Raw genomic sequence first — 18,771 nt, 5'->3', positions numbered from 1 at the left:
TCCTTTCTATGGCACAGGATCAAACTATTTGAATTTGGTAGTAACACACCACAACTCTCTCCAAGACTAGATTTACAATTTGAAGCACTCACAACTATTTTCTCACAATAAAAAAAAAAAAAAAAATCAAGAATAAGATAATAAAAATAAAATTGGAAGCTTGGAGAGAGCAATAAACCATCCAGACTTTGAACATATGAGGATTGGAGAATTTATAGGAGTTGAACAAATGAGAATTGGAGAATTTATGGGAGTTGTGTTGAGGATGTGGGAAAGATGATGAGTTTATAGAGAGAAGAAAAGTGGTAAAATATAGGAATTAATATTGACCCTTGGATTGTGTTAGGAGTAAAGGTGGAGATTAAAAGTAAATAAATAAGAAAATTTTCCAAATTCATTTATTTAAAATTTTTAAATATAATAATAATATAATATAAAAATAATAAAAACCAATGTGAGTAACGGTCAAATGACAAATTCAAAATTTATTATAAATATAATGATATAATAATAATAAAACGTTACGTGAGTAACAGTTAAATTAAAATTTCAAAATTCATTATAAATATAATACTAATATAATAATAAAAACTACGTGAATAACCACAAAAATTTTAAAATATAATAATATAATATAGTAATAATAAAAATCGATATGAATTACGGTTAGATTCAAATTTATATTTTGTAAAAATAATTTATTTAAAAATATAATAATAAGAAAAACTCTACTATTTGTTACTCTTCCAAAATTAGAAGTGTCACACTTTAATATACTTTGATTTGTCCATCATTTTGATTTTGATGTCACATCATCACGTCGGGTATGTTGTCTCGACTGTAATTTCTTCGTTTTAGCTCTGATTTGAGTAAGTGAAAAGTCGTCGAAATCAATATTCCCAACCTTATATTGTGGATAGTTCAAAATACTGAAAATAGTTAATAATTAAAACTAGATTTGTTATCAACAAAACATCAATCAATTAATGGATTGAAATTAAGTAAAATGAGATCAAGACCAAAAAGCCAACACATTGCACATGCGAGGATGAACGCGCTTAGGGGAAGAATATGTTCGTCCACATTCTGACATGTGACACCCTTTGATTCACTCATTGACTCCAAGGGATTGCATTCGATCGTTTGTGAGCATGAAATTCCTTCGTTTATTCTCGTAATGACATGTGGCACACTCGTGTGATACACGAGTCACGGGTCTAATGAGCAGTTTGGGTTGGCTTGACAAGTAGACAGAGCTGGTTATCGAGTCGGGTCGAGTCTTCGAGACACGCATCACCGTTTGGTGCAAGAAGCGTCGCTCCATTCCTCTCGCGGTGTGCTACTCTCTTGGTTAGACGCAGTCTTCCATTGGCGATTTGACACATGTCTTCGCCCCTTCCTGAAACATGTCCTTCCTATGGCTGCATGAGTTTTCTAGATTTCGATTAGATTATCCATTCTTTTCTATTTTCTTTAGATTTTTAAAACTTCCTAACTAAAATGAACTTGGTTTCTTGACTAAACCTGCCTAATTTTAAACCATCTTTACAAAGGTATTTTTCTGGTAATTTATAATTAATCATAAAATGAAATAAATACGTCCAAAACTATAAATCTTATTATTTTTGACGCACACTAGAATGCTGTCTTCCGATCTGAACTAACTCCGTCTTCCTTCATGAATAATTCATGCAAACTAGGCATACCGGCTCAATGGGGCGATGACCTCCATCAAGCACCCAAAGCACAAGTTCGCGCTCAATGGGGCGAATTCGTCCATCAAGCACCCGGAACACGACATACACAATTCTAACATAAATTAAACGCATGCATACATACGGCGGAAGCTTAAAGGCAACACTCATGTAATTCACCCAATACAAACATAACAATTAATTTGACTAATACTTTACATGGAGAGCTAATCTGAAGCAGAACTACTAACATGCATGCAAACCAAGCGAATCCTACAAGTATTTCTTCTTAAATACTGGGTGGTGACTTACCTGGTTGACGCGTGCCCTTTTTGCTAGCGTTTCTTTGCCCGTGAGGGGTCCAAAAATACTGATTTCTTTAAATTAGGTCCCTATTCACGTAAAAACAGTATTAGAACTGGAATCGGGACAAAAATCGAGCAAACAGAAAGCAACAGGGCCAAATTGGCCGTTCCACGTGCACTCACGCGCCAGCAGCGCGCTGGGAGTGCGTGGACACGTGCGTGGGAAGGCGCTAGTCGCAGGCTGCACTCCCGCTTCAGCGTTGTCGTGGGTCGGCCGGTCCGGTCGGCTCAGCTCACGTATGCGGTTCGGCCCAGCTTGCAGACGACACGTGTCGATGCCTCGATGGAGCTGCGTTGCTCTAGCCGATGGTCGACGCGTGTCCGGCGCCTGTCGCCGCCCTCCGCCGCTCGCCGGCCGCCCCTCTTTTTTTTCTTTCTTTCTTCTTTTTTCTCTGTCCTCTGAAAACTGAAACACAGTCCCCTTTTCCGATTTTCATATCTTTCGATCCGTAGATCGGATCGATATGATTCCTTCGGCAAAGTTCTAGATCGTGTTACGGGCTACGTCCTAGTATTTTTTTGTTATATTTTTTCTTGACTACTGGACTAGTTAAGAGCGTCGGAAGTTCGCTCACCGTTCTCGGACGATTCTCGGACCTCCGCCTTCAGGTTGAGATCTCGGCCAAACTTCTTCACAGATCATGCGTAGAGTTGTTCCTAGATGAATATATCAAGATTTCAGATCTTGATTCACAAAGGAAAACCGTAGATCTGAGAAAACGTTCAAGATCCTTACCTTGTGGGTTTTCCGATTTCTTGATGAAAAATGGGACTCCGGCCACCCACCTTCTCTTTTCCCTTCCAAGAAAGTCTCCTTGCACCATGATCTTCACCTCCTTGCATCATGATCTTCACCGGAATAGACTTCGACGGTAGTTTTCGGTGAGTCTTCCAGCCGATCATCCCTTCTTCTCTCTCTAGGTTCTCTTTACCCCTTTCTCTCACTATTTCTCTTTTAGAGGACTCATGGGTTTCCTTTGGACCCCTTAGGTGGTTGGAGGGGCAAATTTACCTATTTACCCCTCTCTCGACTTTTCATATTTTTTTTTTTTCTATTTCTATTTTTCTTTCTTTGGGTATTACATTCTTTGTTTTTTTTTTTTTTTTTTTTTTTTTTTTTTTTATTACTTTTGGCCATTCTCAATGGATTCATATTTTCTTTTCTTTCCTCACAATTGACTATGTATCATGCATCTCTCTCATTCTCTTATTTTATTTTTTATATTTTATTATTATTATTATTTAAAGTATTTTTCGCCATTTTCAATGGTTTCTAATTTTTTTTCTTTTCTAAAATATCATGAAGCAATTTTTTTTTTTTTTTTTTTTTTTTTTAAATTCTGTTGCATGACCATTTTCATGATTTTCTTTTCTTTCATAAAAATGATTTGTATGCAATTTACATAATAATGGTTATTATTATTTGATTTCTAACTAAAATGTAATAAAATAAGGATAAAAGAATTTAACTAATACAATTTCTTGGAACATCCTCAGATAAATTTGTATAAAACTATCTTTGTTTTCAGGTTGTTTTTTTTTTTTTTTTTTTTTTTTGTTGAATTATACGGAATGGGAGAGGTATTTTAAGAAAGGAGCAGAGGGATTAAAGGAGAGGTGGTGGGTTATTTTTTTTTTTCCCTTTATTTTATTATTAGTATTTGTGTGGTTACATTACATTTTCAAAATAATTTCAAAATAACTTCAGAATTTTAAAATAGTCATTTAGGATAAATAAAAACATAATTGAAATTTATATGAAATCAACTTATCCTAAGATTTCTAATATAATTAACTATGTTGGATGATGGAAGTCTCACATCAGCTAATTTAGGGAATCATCAATGGGTTTATAAGTGAAGAATACTAACTCCATTATAAGTGAAGAATACTAACTCCATTGGTGTGAGGCCTTTTGGGGAAGCCCAAAGCAAAGTCATGAGATCTTATGGTCAAAGTGGACAATATCATACCATTGTGGAGAGTCGTGTTCGTCTAACATAGTATATGAGCCATGCCCTAAACTTAGTCGTGCCAACCAAAAGAAAATGAGCCAAGCCTCCTCGAAGGCAGTAAAAAATGACTAAGACTCTAAAGAAGTCGAGCCTCCTCAAATATCGAACAAAGAACTCCAAAAGAAAAGGAGTCAAGCCTCCTCGAAGGCAGTAAAAAATGACTAAGACTCTAAAGAAGTCGAGCCTCGATTAAGGGGAGGCGCACTTTGTTCGAAGGGAGGTGTTGGATGGAAAAGGAGCCAAGCCTTTCGATTAAGGGGAGGCGCACTTTGTTCGAAAGGAGGTGTTGGATGGAAAAGGAGTCAAGCCTCCTCGAAGGCAGTAAAAAATGACTAAGACTCTAAAGAAGTCGAGCCTCGATTAAGGGGAGGCGCACTTTGTTCGAAGGGAGGTGTTGGATGGAAAAGGAGCCAAGCCTCCTCGAAGGCAGTAAAAAATGACTAAGACTCTAAAGAAGTCGAGCCTCGATTAAGGGGAGGCGCACTTTGTTCGAAGGGAGGTGTTGGATGATGGAAGTGCCTCGATTAAGGGGAGGCGCACTTTGTTCGAAGGGAGGTGTTGGATGATGGAAGTCCCACATCGGCAAGCCTCCTCGAAGGCAGTCAAAAATGACTAAGACTCTAAAGAAGTCGAGCCTCGATTAAGGGGAGGCGCAAGTCCCACATCGGCAAGCCTCCTCGAAGGCAGTAAAAAATGACTAAGACTCTAAAGAAGTCGAGCCTCGATTAAGAGGAGGCGCACTTTGTTCGAAGGGAGGTGTTGGATGATGGAAGTCCCACATCGGCTAATTTAGGGAATGATCATGGGTTTATAAGTGAAGAATACTAACTCCATTGTGGAGAGTTCATACCATTGTGGCGAGGAGACCTTGTGTTCGTCTAACAAACTCCTATATTTATTAGATATCTCACTCTTTACAAGTTGAAAGGTATAATTTAAACCTAAGATTGAGAGGGTACATCTAACCCGAAAACTCGAAAATCCAACCTGACCCAACCTGAATTATAACGGTTGGGTTGGGTTGGGTTGAATGGGATGTCGGGTTTGGGTTGATTAAGTCAACTCGAACGGGGCCGAAGCCCAAAATTGAAGCCCACGTTGTATTATCTGTCACTACGTCCTGCGATGCTGTACACGTCTGGTGTCTGGCGTCTACCGTTTGACTGTGAGTCGGAGACTTTGTCTCTCAAACTCATCTCTAACCTTTTACTACTCTTTGCACGAATACTTGCACTATGCACACTTTCTGCACTCCATTAATTGTGGCTAGATAGGTGGCAACGTTAGTTATGTGGCATCTTTTTAGGGAGGTTTAGTTAAATTTAAATAAAAAAAAAGTTGGAACCCGAACCCAACCCTAAAATAGAGGGTTGGATTGGGTTGTGAAAATTTTTGGGTTGGGTTACCCATCCAACAAACTCAAACTTTTGGGTTGGGTCCAAAAAAACCCCTCAACCAAACCCAAACCATGTACACCCCTACCTCAAATAATCTATCTAATTTAACCAATAATCTATTTAATGATGGATAAATTTTCACCATAAATTTTGAATTTTATTAAATTTAACTAAATTTTTAGAAAAAATGTTAGTTGTTTTTTACCTTTCATTTAATTTTCACTCCTTTTTTTCATAAATATAACAAAAAAAAAAAAAAAATGATGATTAATTAGTCGAAAAGAACTTAAAATTTTCAATAAAATATAATTTATTTTTTTTTTACTTACATAATTTGCTTTCACTCTCACAACAAATAATATATTTTAAGAAATTTAAATCTACATATAAAAGTAGCTTGATGTGGATCCATACTATCCTATTATTCTTCAATTGAGAAAAGTCTACAAAATAGGTCTTTCCAAACAATTGTGCTGTTTTTTTTTTTTCCTTTTTTTCTTTCCGTTTTTAGAAAATCAATGACAACGGAAATAGTGAATGAACTGGCACGTGATCGGTATTGTTATTAATTTGATGTATAATTGAATTATAAACGTAACAATAGTGAATGAACTGGCACGTGATCGGTATTGTTATTAATTTGATGTATAATTGAATTATAAACGTAACTAAAATGTTAGCCGTACTTACTTTCCTTTTAAATTTATAATCAATAACTATAATAAAATATGCTACAAAAATTAAAATAATTACCTTATGTCTTTTTTTAAATAAGAAAATTATTAAAAATATTTTATCTTTAAAAATTTCATGGATTAAAAAGTTCATAAATCTTGTAAACACGACGAATATGTAATAAAAAAACCTCGTAAACACCACGAATATACTATTTCTTAGGTTCTATCTTTCTTTTCAGTTAAGGTTGATGCATACTACTTTTCTACACATAGTTCCCATACAATTGCATAAACCCCGCTAGTAGGCTCATTAATATATTCCTTATGTCTGACTATGGGCTAGACACACTCACACTGTCAAAAACCAATTAAAAAAAGAGGGCATATAATAACGTGGCATACGTCACAACATACTGGAAAAGTAATCAATACTTGTGTAACATACCACATGCATGAAGTCCTGCATTAAAAATCATGGTTCAAAGTATAATGTACATAATACTTCCATACTTATCATGACATAAATTTCCTATGAGACTTATATACACATTCATGCTCATCGTACATGATACATCATGGTGTCTCAAATGGCATAAACGTGATCATATTGACATAGCAAACATACTCAACAAATAGGAAATACATGCATAAAAAAAATTCATAGAATATCATATCATAATTAATAACACGGAAATAGCCCCTGGTCATGTATTAATTGTAAATTTGAGAAATCTTCATGTCTCTTATCTCGTAAGGAGATAAGGACTGGGATATCTAATCCAAGTCTGAACAATGGTTTTACAGTGACAAGATCGACATGGAGACAGTGACTGGGATGTTTTTCTCTGAGAATTTGATGCATGATCTTTGAGTAAAATTGAAGGTTGAAATTTGGTAGATAGTTTTAGGATACCTTTGGAATAGTCCAATTTTTGAGTTGATCTTCGATTCTGGCAATCTGATATTCTTGATTGACAGTATTTGAGATGGTGAGATTTTCTCCCCTTCTATGTTCATTTGAACTTTCTTCTTCATTGGTAGAACATTTGAAATGGTTTGATTTTCTGAGCTTTCTGAGAAATTCGTTCATAAGAAGATAGATAAGATAAAAGATAGAGTAGAATGATTTTTCTCTGAATTCTTCAATTGATATTCAAGAGAGAGCTATCGGCCGATCGATGCTCTCCTTACATTGATGAAGTCCTTTTATAGACTTCGAATTTGAACGTAAATATGAAAAACGCCAACTAAGAGATAAGATTGAATCTAGGACCCTGCAAGATCTGTTTTCCTAAAAGTAAGAAAAGACATAAGTAAACTAATAATTTAAAAGACTAATAATTTACTGACACTAATAATTCACATATGAGCCTTCACTGTGTGGCTGACAAGTTGTCAATCTTTGTTTTGTCTCTGATAAAGTTGTCAGGATGTAGATAAGATTTTTCTTCCGAATTTTTCATATGACTAAGCACCCTAGCTTGCCAACTGACTTACTGCGCTTCCCGCGTCTTACCATCTGGAACACAAGGGCTATTCGCTCAGCTATCACATACTCCATATTCTTCTGAATTTTCTTATCATCCTCCTGGTTTCTGCAACATCGCTCTTAAAGATTGAGTAACTCCTCATCCCTCACAAAAATTGAGAGACTCTGATACCATTCCTACGCTTAATGACTTGAGCTCTTACAATTTACATGAGCTCTATCATCTTAGTTTAATATAATACAATTAATAAATATATTTACATTTTTCCATGTTCATCAATTTCTCAATGAAAATAGGAACTCCTTTTACATCAATAACTTGATGAAAGAGGAATGCCATATTGATCCAAAATATGATGAAAGTAGGAAAAGATACATCAATAATAGAGAAAAACCAAGATAATAAAAATCCAAAGGACACCTCTTTTTTTTTTTTTTTTTTTTTTTAAATAGTTTAACGACTATTCAATCATTGATGATGATATTTACAAAGGTGTTGAGAATCCAAAAATGGATCATTGAGATCATAAATCGTGCCTTCATCTTCTTCTTCTCCAAGACATCGCTTCTGAAGTTGTCTGGGCTAATGTAGCGAGTAGCTTCGACTTTGAATTAAGGAATTTGGAGGTCCTCTTCTTGGATAAATCCTGAAGGTGGCCATTCTTAGATAGCCAGACTTTTACCGCTTTGATGTCTGAGTAGGTATAAGTATATTTATCCCACCATTTGATTTTGATAGTTTTGAAGACCTGTTTTATATGGTCTTCGGTTTCTTTAATTTGAAAATTCCAAGTTAAAATCCAAGGAATTTGAAAGTATACGCAAAAGCACATGGTTAATGGAAATGGGGTTTTTAATATATTTTGAGTGAAGTAGTAGAACGATTCCGGTATTGGAACTGGAAATATATCTTTGGCTGATCCAAAGATTTTCCACCATTTGATGAACCAAAATGGGTAATGAATTTTATGAGCATTCTGGCAGAATTGAATAAACCATGAGTGCTCGTAATTTTGATACCAAATGACATTGAACCATGTCATCTGATAGTCTCTGCATGAGTAAGAATGAGGAACAAAAGGTTTTGAAAAAATCTTCTCCGTGTATGGATCTTGATTCCAATACGTCGGGTTCATGACTTTGAAAATTTTTAATTTTGAATACGCGATTTTTGAAGGATCATCGCGACTCAGAATATGAGTAATTTAAACGGACTTTGTGTCGACTAGAATGAATTCATAAAACCTTCTGGTTTTATGAAGATCTCCTGGGATACAAAAGAATCCCAATGGATAAGCTTTTTTAACGACTTCACCGATTTTCGGGTCGTCGTATTCTAGTTCTACCAGAGCTTCTGGTATAGACACCGATTTTTGAAAATAGGTCCTGATTTCAGGAACTGGAGAAAATCGAACGGGAACAACCGCGTCCGAGTAGGTTGAGGGGACAAAAGGTCCCTTTGAAGTGGATGAGACAGTAGGTCTCGATGGAGTAATGGCAGATGGCCGTGTTGAAGAGGCAGAAGGCCTCGCCGGAGTGATAACCTCCGTTTGTTTTTTAGAAAGCTTTGCTTTGGACCTGGTCACCAAGGTGAAACCAGCATCCATTGCATAGCTGTCAGACGTCATTGGCGTAGGTGTGCTTGAAGAAGCATTGGGCTTCTTCCCTTTTTTGATCACTTTCTTTCCGGTCATTGCTGGAAGAAGGAGATTGGCTACCGAGAATTTTTCTTTGAGAGTAAGAACTCTCTTGAGAGGTAATCTGCCAAGGGGTTTTCGACCCCTCTTATAGGCAAAATTTGGAAGTCGAAGCAAGATAAAATTGCCTGCCATCTAGCAAAAATTTGTTTAGACACAAGATTCTTGACATCGTTTTCTAAAACAAATTTAGATGCCCTTGAATCTGTTTTGATAACAAAGCTTTTGTTAATTAAATCACTTTGAAATTTTTGTACACAAAGTACTATTGAAAGTATTTCTTTCTTTACTGTTGAGTAATTTTTTTTAGTAGAATTCCATATTCCTGAATGTAAACGGACAATGGATTCTTTCTTGTCAAGGGACTGTTTCAGGATTCCTCCATATCCAATATCGGATGGGTCGGTCTCCACTATTAAACTAGCCCTTGGGTTTATCAGCGATAAACACGTAATTGACTTGACAAGGGATTTGATTTTTTGGACTGTTTTGGTGTGTTCTTCAGGGCTTTGGATTCTTTTTTAGCCTTTCAAAGAGTGGCTTGCAAATGGGTCTGATATTTTGAAGAAAATCAGACACATCCCAAAAATCTTTGTAGTTGGGATTTATCTGTAATTTGGTCCGAAAAGTTTGAGGCAAACTCAATGGACCTTTGAATGGGTTTAATTAGACCCAAATAAATTTCAAATACAAGAAAACGGATTTTTGTTTGAAAAAGTTTAATTTTTGGTTTAGACACAACTAAACCGTTTCTTTTGACTGTCGTAAAAAATGTTTGAAGATGCTTAAAGTGTTGATCGATGTTTTGAGAAAAAATCAGAACACCGTCAATATAAACAATTGAAAAGTCTTGAAAAGGATTGAAAATATCATTCATAATCTTTTGAAATTCGGATGGAGCGTTTTTTAGCCCAAATGGCATAACGTTCCATTCGTATTGTCCGAAAGGGACATTGAAAGCCATTTTGTACTTGTCTTTTTCTGAAATCTGGATTTGCCAAAATCCTGATTTCATATCAAATTTTGAAAATACTTTTCCATTTGAAATTCTTTGCATTAAATCTGATTTATTTGGAATTGGATATCTAATCCATTCCAAAACCTTATTTAAGGGTTTGTAGTTTATTACCAGTCGCCGGACACCACGTTCCTTTTCTGCCTGGTTGTTGACGTAAAAAGCCGCACATGACCAGGGGCTCTTTGACGGTCTAATAAGACCCTTCTGCAAAAGATCATTGATTTTTGCTTTGCAGAATGTTAGTAATTCTCAATTCATTTGAATAGGTCGGGCCTTCGTAGGAATATTTTTCTCCTCGAAGTTCTTGACATAAGGAAGATCAACTATGCGTTGCTTCCTATTCCAAAAGGCATTAGGGATAGTTGAACAAATTTCCCTTTCTATTTGAGTATGTATAGTTTTGATTTTAGACTGGACAGTCTTATTTTGAATCTGTTATTCTATTCTTTTGAATGAAATTTCTTCGTTTAGAAAATAAATTTGTTTTTTCTTATAATTTAATACATTTATTGATTGAATAATTGTATTTTTTTTTTTTAAGATTATTTATTTCAGTAGGGGAAAGGAAATTAAATTTTATCTTCCTTGCTTACTAAGGCCTTTGACTCTAACCCATTTTCAGTTATTTTGAAAGGATATAATTGAGTAATGAAAAGAGTACCTACGATTAACTCTTGTCCTAAGTCATTTACTAAAAGGAAGGAATTTACGAAGCAAATTTCATCATTGCAAACATGAACTTTTGATAGTTTGTAATTAATTTTAAGTTTGTTGTTGTTTGCACCTCTAAGACCCTCAGTAGTTTTTTCAAAATACTTTGTAGGTATTAAGCCTTCTTGAATGCAATTTTGATCGGCTCCAGTATCTATGAGAGCCTTTCGTGTGATTTTGAAATCATAAATTTTTAAGGTAACGAGACCGTACCATTTTTGATATTGAGAAGTGGTGATGGCTCCAACGAAGGAACTTTGAAAATATTCTTCGTCCAGGTTCGGTTGCGCCGTTTCCCTTTGTTCGGGCAGCCTTTCTTGAAGATTAAGAATTTCTTGACGAAGCATATAAGATTCTGACCTAGTTTCAGATCTTAACGCCTGTACCTCTTGTTTGAGATTATTAATCTCTCTTTGTAAATCTTGAGTAGTGAGTTCTCTCGGTTTTTCAAATCTTTGGAGAACTGATTGGAGTCTGCAGGGATTTCTTTCTTCCCTTTCAGGTGGCTTAGAGATTGTCATGGCATCTCTAAGTCGTTGAGCAATTTTCTATTGAATTTCTGGATCTTGAACTTTTTCTACTACTTCGAGTAGAATTTCTTGATCATTTGTAAGGACATTTATGCATCCTTCACACGTCCTTTTCCCTTATTGTTCTGATTCATATTCTGTGCTAGAATAAGAATCGGATTCTTCTTGGAGTTTGAGGATTTCTCCCTCGCTGGATTGTTCTGAGTCGGTTAGAGCTAGTCGTAGTAGCTGATTTTTCAGCTCTTGATCTATCTCCAACTCATTTATCTTTCCTCTGATCGGACACTTATTAGCATAATGTTCTTCTTCTCGACATTTGAAGCAAGTTTGCCTTTTCTTTCCTTTATGGGGTTTTGTAGGAGTATACTCCCTCCTTGAATACGTTGGCTTTTGAGACTGTACGGGTTTATTCCGATACTTTTCTCTTGGCCTGTATGAATGATAAGGTTTTGGATGTGTCTTAACCTTCTTTCTTCTGGAGGTTGAGGGAGCTTTTATCCCCTTCATCCATATTGATCGTAAAATCTTCCAAGCGCTTTTCTAGTCCTTCATGTACACCCCTACCTCAAATAATCTATATAATTTAACCAATAATCTATTTAGTGATGGATAAATTTTCACGATAAATTTTGAATTTTATTAAATTTAACTAAATTTTTAGGAAAATGTTAGTTGTTTTTTACCTTTTATTTAATTTAAGAGTACCTTGAGTACCTTGATGTGGATACTATCCTATTATTCTTCAATTGAGAAAAGTCTACAATCTTTCCAAATAATTGTGCTGTTTTTTTTTTCTTTCTTTTTCTTTTTCTTTTTTTCTTTTTTTCTTTTTTTCTTTTTTTCTTTCAGTTTTTAGAAAATCAATATAACGGAAATAGTGAATGAATTGGAATCGCGTAATGAAAATCAATGACAACGAAAATAGTGAATGAACTGGCATGTGATCGGTATTGTTATTAATTTGATGTATAATTGAATTATAAACGTAACTAAAGCAGTACTTACTTTCCTTTTAAATTTATAATCAATTTAACTATAATAAAATATGCTACAAAAATTAAAATAATTACCTTATGTCTTTTTTTAAATAAGAAAATTATTAAAAATATTTTATCTTTAAAAATTTCATGGATTAAAAAGTTCATAAATCTTGTAAACACGACGAATATGTAATAAAAAAAACCTTGTAAATACCACGAATATACTATTTCTTAGGTTCTATCTTTCTTTTCACTTAAGGTTGATGCATACTACTTTTCTACACATAGTTCCCATACAATTGCATAAACCCCGCTAGTAGGCTCGTTAATATATTCCTTATGTCTGACTATGGGCTAGAACACACTCACACTGTCAAAAACCAATTAAGAAAAGAGGGCATATAATAACGTGGTATAAGTCACAACATACTGGAAAAGTAATCAATACTTGTGTAACATACCACATGCATGAAGTCCTGCATTAAAAATCATGGTTCAAAGTATAATGTACATAATACTTTCATACTTATCATGACATAAATTTCCTATGAGACTTATATACACATTCATGCTCATCGTACATAATACATCATGGTATCTCAAATGGCATAAACGTGATCATATTGACATAGCAAACATACTCAACAAATAGGAAATACATGCATAAAAAAAATTCATAGAATATCATATCATAATTAATAACACGGAAATAGACCGCATGTCACATGTTATTCATACATCAAACAATTCATCCAACCTAACCCGTAGATATTCTAATAGTACTTGTAAGTCAAACAATTCATCCAACCTAACCCGTAGGTATTCCAATAGTACTTGTAAGTCAAACAATTCATCCAACCTAACCCGTAGGTATTCCAATAGTACTTGTACTTACAATTTTGTCTAAACCATTGTTCTTTTGCTTTCCTTAGTTGGTCTTAGCCTAATTTTGCTTGATATGATCCAACGTCGCCTGAATCAAGCTCAATTACGTCAAAAATAACTTCATAACTGTAAAAAATAGTAGGATGTAGAACAAATTGATAAACATATTTGAATTCGAGTTGATCCAAGGTTTTTTTTTCAATTTGACTACAACAATGTACCTATCTAAAAAGAACTTTTGTCCCTAAAAGTATGTTAAACTTGGAAGAACATAGGGTACTTCTTCATCATTCCATCCTCCCGTTCTAGTGTGCAAAGTCTTTACTTCTCGAAAAAAGAAAAAAAAAAAACATGTATCGGACTTTCCTCATAACCAAGCTCTCGTCTGATTGCAAAGGCTTATGGCCTATCATATGGGTATAGTTGATCATGTACTTACGAAACACAGATAAATGGAACACATTATGCATCACATATAACGATGGTGACAGAGCCAATAGATATATTACCAATCCAATTCATTCTAGAATTTTGAAAAGCTTAATGATGCATGAGCTTAAGCCTAAGCTTTCACGTCAAAACCTCAAAAGAGTCTTCATCGGCGCTTTGTCATCTACTTATAATTTCAAGTCTTTTTGTAATACATCGGTGTAATTTTTCTGTCTATTCTAGGCTATATGCATCCTCATCTTGATCTTCTGCACCAGCTCATTAGTGGCTTGTACAAACTTTGGTCCTAATAGAACGCGTTCATCCACTTTGTCTAAATATACCAGAAACCTGTACCATTTTCCACACAAAGCCTAGAACTGTATCACGCCTTTAGTTGCTTGAGGCGTTTGAGATATGTTATAAGAGATTTCAAGAAATGAAACTTAAATCTCAATTGCTTGAGAATCCAACACGGAGACACGTAACAAATCTTCCAACGTCTAGTTCAAACATCGTCTCTCTCTAGGTGAAAAGCAGTATAAAAAAAATCTAATCGGGAACACTACATTTTTTTGAAGACTATGTCAAAAATTTGACGTGAAACAAGGGTCCAAATCCGACACTATGAAAAATGGCACTGCATGTCATTTGAATATCTCCCTGTATATTTGTGCCTGTTATCCACAAAGTAGATAGTTTTTATGGTAATAAATGTGTGGGTTTGATGAGTCTATTGATAATCACAAATATCACCGTTTAACCTTCAAGGTTTTTGGTAAACTTCAAGTCCCTCTCCACTTCCACTCTAGAACGCTCAAAGGTTGCAACAATTCTTTTGTCCTCTATTTCAATGCCTTGATTTATTTGCAAATACATCTATTTACAAACTTTTTTATATCATTCTTCCAGATGCACCACCAAAAATGTTGTTTTAGGTCTTAGTACATCTTACTACAACTTGGATGCATAGAAAAACGGTGAGTTATGAGCTTTCATTCATATCTCATATCTCAACTAATCACGTGGTAGTACACAAAAACATCCTTGATAGAGAAGTTTGTTGTCCTAGGGTCATCATAAATCAACAGGCATTTGTCACATAGTTGTCACTTGTTGACCCATCAAGCTTTTATTAATATATTGTGGTATCTTATCTCTTTTTGTTTTGTAGTACACCACCATTGTAACGACCCTAAATTTTCACATATCTAGAGTCGCCACTAACGTCTCATGCTCATCTATAAAGCGGAAATATAACCCTTACATGAACATCATTTATAACGTAAACTTTAAAAAAGTTTAAAACAACTTCTTCTCTGGAAAACACAGCCATGGTCTTATGTGTTTAAATACAAAATACTAAAATTTATAGAAAATAAAAAAAAAAATACAAAATAATTTAAAACAATGGAATGCAAAACAACCTATTCTAACTTAAAACTAAGAATTTAAATATGAATCTATCCTATGCACGTGCCACAGTCTCTACTCGCGATGCCGCCGTCCTCCGTACAGGTGCGCCTTGCCCTTTACCTGAAAAATGACATGATGCAATATGGCACTCATCATCCTATAGCATGCTCAATATGGAAAACATCATCATATTAAGGTAAACTGTAATACCCGAAGAAAGAAGAAAAAGAAAAAAAAAATAGGAAAAGTTGAGAGGGGCAAATAGGTAAATTTGCCCCTCCAACCACCTAAGGGGTCCAAACGAAACCCCATCCATAATCCTGCAAAAGAGAGATAGTGAGAGAAAGGGGTAGAGAGAACCTAGAGAGAGGAGAAAGGATGAACCGCCGGAAGACTCACCGAAAACTACCGTCGGAGTCTATTCCGGTGAAGATCATGATGCAAGGAGGTGAAGATCATGCAAAGAGACTTTCTTGGAAGGGAAAAGAGAATGTGCGTGGCCGGAGTCCCATTTTTCATCAAGAAGTCGAAAAACCCGCAAGGTAAGGATCTTGAACGTTTTCTCAGATCTACGGTTTTCCTTTGGGAATCAAGATCTGCAATCTTGATATATTCATCTAGGAACAACTCTATGCATGATCTATGAAGAAGTTTGGCCGAGACCTCAACCCGAAGGCGGAGATCCGAGAGTCGTCCGAGAACGGTGAGCGAAATTCCGACCTTCTTAACTCGTCCGGTAGTTAATCAAAAATTACGAAAAAAAAATACGAGGACGTAGCCAGTAACACGATCTAAAACTTTGTTGAAGGAATCATGTCGATCCGATCTACGGATCGAAAGATATGAAAATTGGAAAAGAAGGTTGTGTTTCAGTTTTCAGAGGGCAGAGAAGAAAGAAAAAAAAAGAAAAAAAATAAAAGAAGGGAGTCGGCTGGCGAGCGGCGGACGGTGGCGACAGGCGCCGGACGGCTGCGACAGGCGCCGGACACGCGTCGACCATCGGCTGGAGCAACGCAGCTCCAGCGAGGCGTCGACACGTGTCGCCTGCAAGCCGGGCCGAACCGCGACGCGAGCCGAGCCGACTGGACCGGCCGACCCACGACTACGCGGAGGCGGGCGCGCGTGCAGCCTGCGACTGGCGCCTTCCCGCGCGCTTGGCCACTCACTCCCAGCGTGCTGCTGGCGCGTGAGCGCGCTGGAACGGCCAATTTGGCCCGGTTGTTTTCTGTTTTTCGGATTTTTGTCCCGATTCCAGTTCTAATATTGTTTTTACGTGAATAGGAACTTAATTTAGAGAAATCAGTATTTTTGGACACCTCACGGGCAAAGAAACGCTAGCGAAAGGGCACGCGTCAACCAGGTAAGTCACCACCCGGTATTTAGGAAGAAATACTTGTAGGGTTCGCTTGGATTGTATGTATGCATGTTAGTAATTTTGCCTTAAATTAGCTCTCCATGAATGAGATTAATTAAATGGATTGTTATGATGTGTTGGGTGAATTATCTGAGTGTTGCTTGTATGCCTTAAGATTCCGTTGTACGTATGCATGCGTTTAATTTATGTTAGAATTGTGTATGTCGGGTTTCGGGTGCTTGATGGACGAATTCGCCCCATTGAGCACGAACTTCGTGCTCTGGGTGCTTGATGGAGGTCATCGCCCCGTTGAGCTGGTATGCCTAGTTTGCATGAATTACATACTATGATGTTAGAAGAAGATTGCATGCACCCTCTGTTAATTGCTAGGGCCCATTTCTATGATAGGATTAGGGAATTTCTGTTAGGAGCGATATGCCGCTCTAGACAGACTTAATTTTCCCCTAGAAACTTAGCGGTTTACCACGGCAAGAAAGTACCTAGGAGGGTTCATAGATTGCTAGCGTGAGAACGGTATCTATAGCTTCGTGGGAGGACCAAGGGTCCCTGATCAGTCATTACTGCTCTTAGCCATTTCGCATGGGAAATGTGTCCCCACGTCGTACAGCCCATTAGCTGCATGGGAACGGGTTGGGTCGCGCCCCCCATAGGAGGACTATATGGGCGTAGGGGTATTCAGCACACCCCTAGGCTAGATACCATGTAGTCCTAGATAGCCATGTAGAGGTAGCGCCTCATAGAGAGATACCGACCGTATCAGCTTGGCATAAGGAACCTCTAGGTGACTAATGAAAGGACGATGAACAGGTGAAACCCAAGGGGCAAGCCCCAAGAGACTAAGGTTAGAACCTGATGTTCTAGAACCGAATTAGGAAACCACGGGAGTTCTGTTAAATTAAGATGCAAAGAGAGCCTACAAGTAGGTGGCTTAGTGAGTATAATTTTTATACTCATCCCGTTCTCCTTCATTTTTCTCAGGTGTTCACTGGCTACTGGTCGAGGTAGAGGAACGTTTGAGAGCTGTACAGTCACAGAGGGGGTCGTTCCGGAGCGTCAGTCCCTTTTCGGTCTTTTAGAGTCTTTTGTATTTCATTTTATATTTGCAATTTCTTTTGTAATAATTAACAAACAAAATTTCTCTCTTTTGTTTTAATTCAAAGTATTTTTTTTTTATCTTTTTACTTTGGTTTTCTTTTCTTTTATTTTCCTTTTGTTTTTTTTCGATTTCGTCTTTTTGGTCACGATTCGATTTTTCGAAGACTCGAAAATCGGGTCGTGACATAAACGTCACGCAATCATCATACTCATCATATTGCCACAAAGTGCATCATACATATCAAGTACGACATTCATCAAAATATATATGTACTGAACACATCATCAAGTATCGTAACCCACACATCATCATAACTCAACATCATCATAAGTCATACACCGCATCGTACGACATAGTTTATACATCATCATAACTCATACAATTTTTAACCTATCCTATAGTAAGACCACTTACTTGATTAGCTTAGACTGGTATCACCAATTTATCAAGTTCGGTTTTGTTCTTTGTATCTAAGCCAACCTATATGAACCATGACATCAATTTCAATTCTCTAAATTTTATAATGGTCCAGGTGTTAAACTCCATGTGAGCATTAGAGACTTTATGAGTATTGAATATATATATATATCGTTATCCTTTTTTTACTCTATGTATTTATTCTGTAAAATTGTTTCTGTTCACCAAATATTTCATTTTCCTCCTCCATTGTCTCTTTTCTTTTCTGTATTTAATCAGTTAAATATATTATTTCCTTTTACCTCTTTCTTTTCTTTTCTTGTTTTCTGTACTTAATTTGATATATATATATATATATATATATATATATATATATATTTTTTTTTTTTTTTTTTTTTTTTTACCTCCTCTCTCTCAAACCTCTCTCGATTTAATTCTTTTCCAAACCTCTTGTTTAATTTTTTTATTCTCTGTTTAATTCTTTTCTTCCCTATTTAATTCTAACAGTTTAGTAAATGGAGGGGAGATCTAATCTTAAATAATTGTATAAAGGAGAAGATCTATGATATCATACAAAGAT

At 36.0% G+C, this 18,771-nt stretch overlaps 2 long non-coding RNA genes across 5 annotated transcripts; one reads left to right on the top strand and one right to left on the bottom strand.

The window, feature by feature from the left end:
- Positions 1 to 917: 917 nt before the first annotated feature.
- Positions 918 to 3,065, bottom strand: LOC111783188 (uncharacterized). 4 transcript variants are annotated; one of them, XR_015414666.1, is made up of 4 exons: positions 2,796 to 3,048; positions 2,635 to 2,716; positions 2,007 to 2,086; positions 918 to 1,421 (listed from the first exon to the last, which is right to left on the bottom strand). It is a non-coding gene; the product is annotated as an uncharacterized LOC111783188 (long non-coding RNA). The 4 variants fall into 4 exon arrangements; XR_015414665.1 differs by having other exon boundaries at positions 2,007 to 2,716; positions 2,796 to 3,052; XR_015414664.1 differs by having other exon boundaries at positions 918 to 2,086; positions 2,796 to 3,046.
- A 12,451-nt stretch (positions 3,066 to 15,516) lies between these two features.
- LOC147786452 (uncharacterized) lies at positions 15,517 to 17,586 on the top strand. Its single transcript, XR_015414662.1, has 3 exons — positions 15,517 to 15,845; positions 15,925 to 16,006; positions 16,585 to 17,586. It is a non-coding gene; the product is annotated as an uncharacterized LOC147786452 (long non-coding RNA).
- The last annotated feature ends 1,185 nt before the right edge of the window (positions 17,587 to 18,771 follow it).

The sequence above is a fragment of the Cucurbita pepo genome, chromosome 20 (genome assembly GCF_057944985.1).
Source record: "Cucurbita pepo subsp. pepo isolate OVF chromosome 20, ASM5794498v1, whole genome shotgun sequence".
Taxonomy (NCBI): Eukaryota; Viridiplantae; Streptophyta; class Magnoliopsida; order Cucurbitales; family Cucurbitaceae; genus Cucurbita; species Cucurbita pepo.
This window is presented reverse-complemented; position numbering and strand designations above follow the sequence as displayed.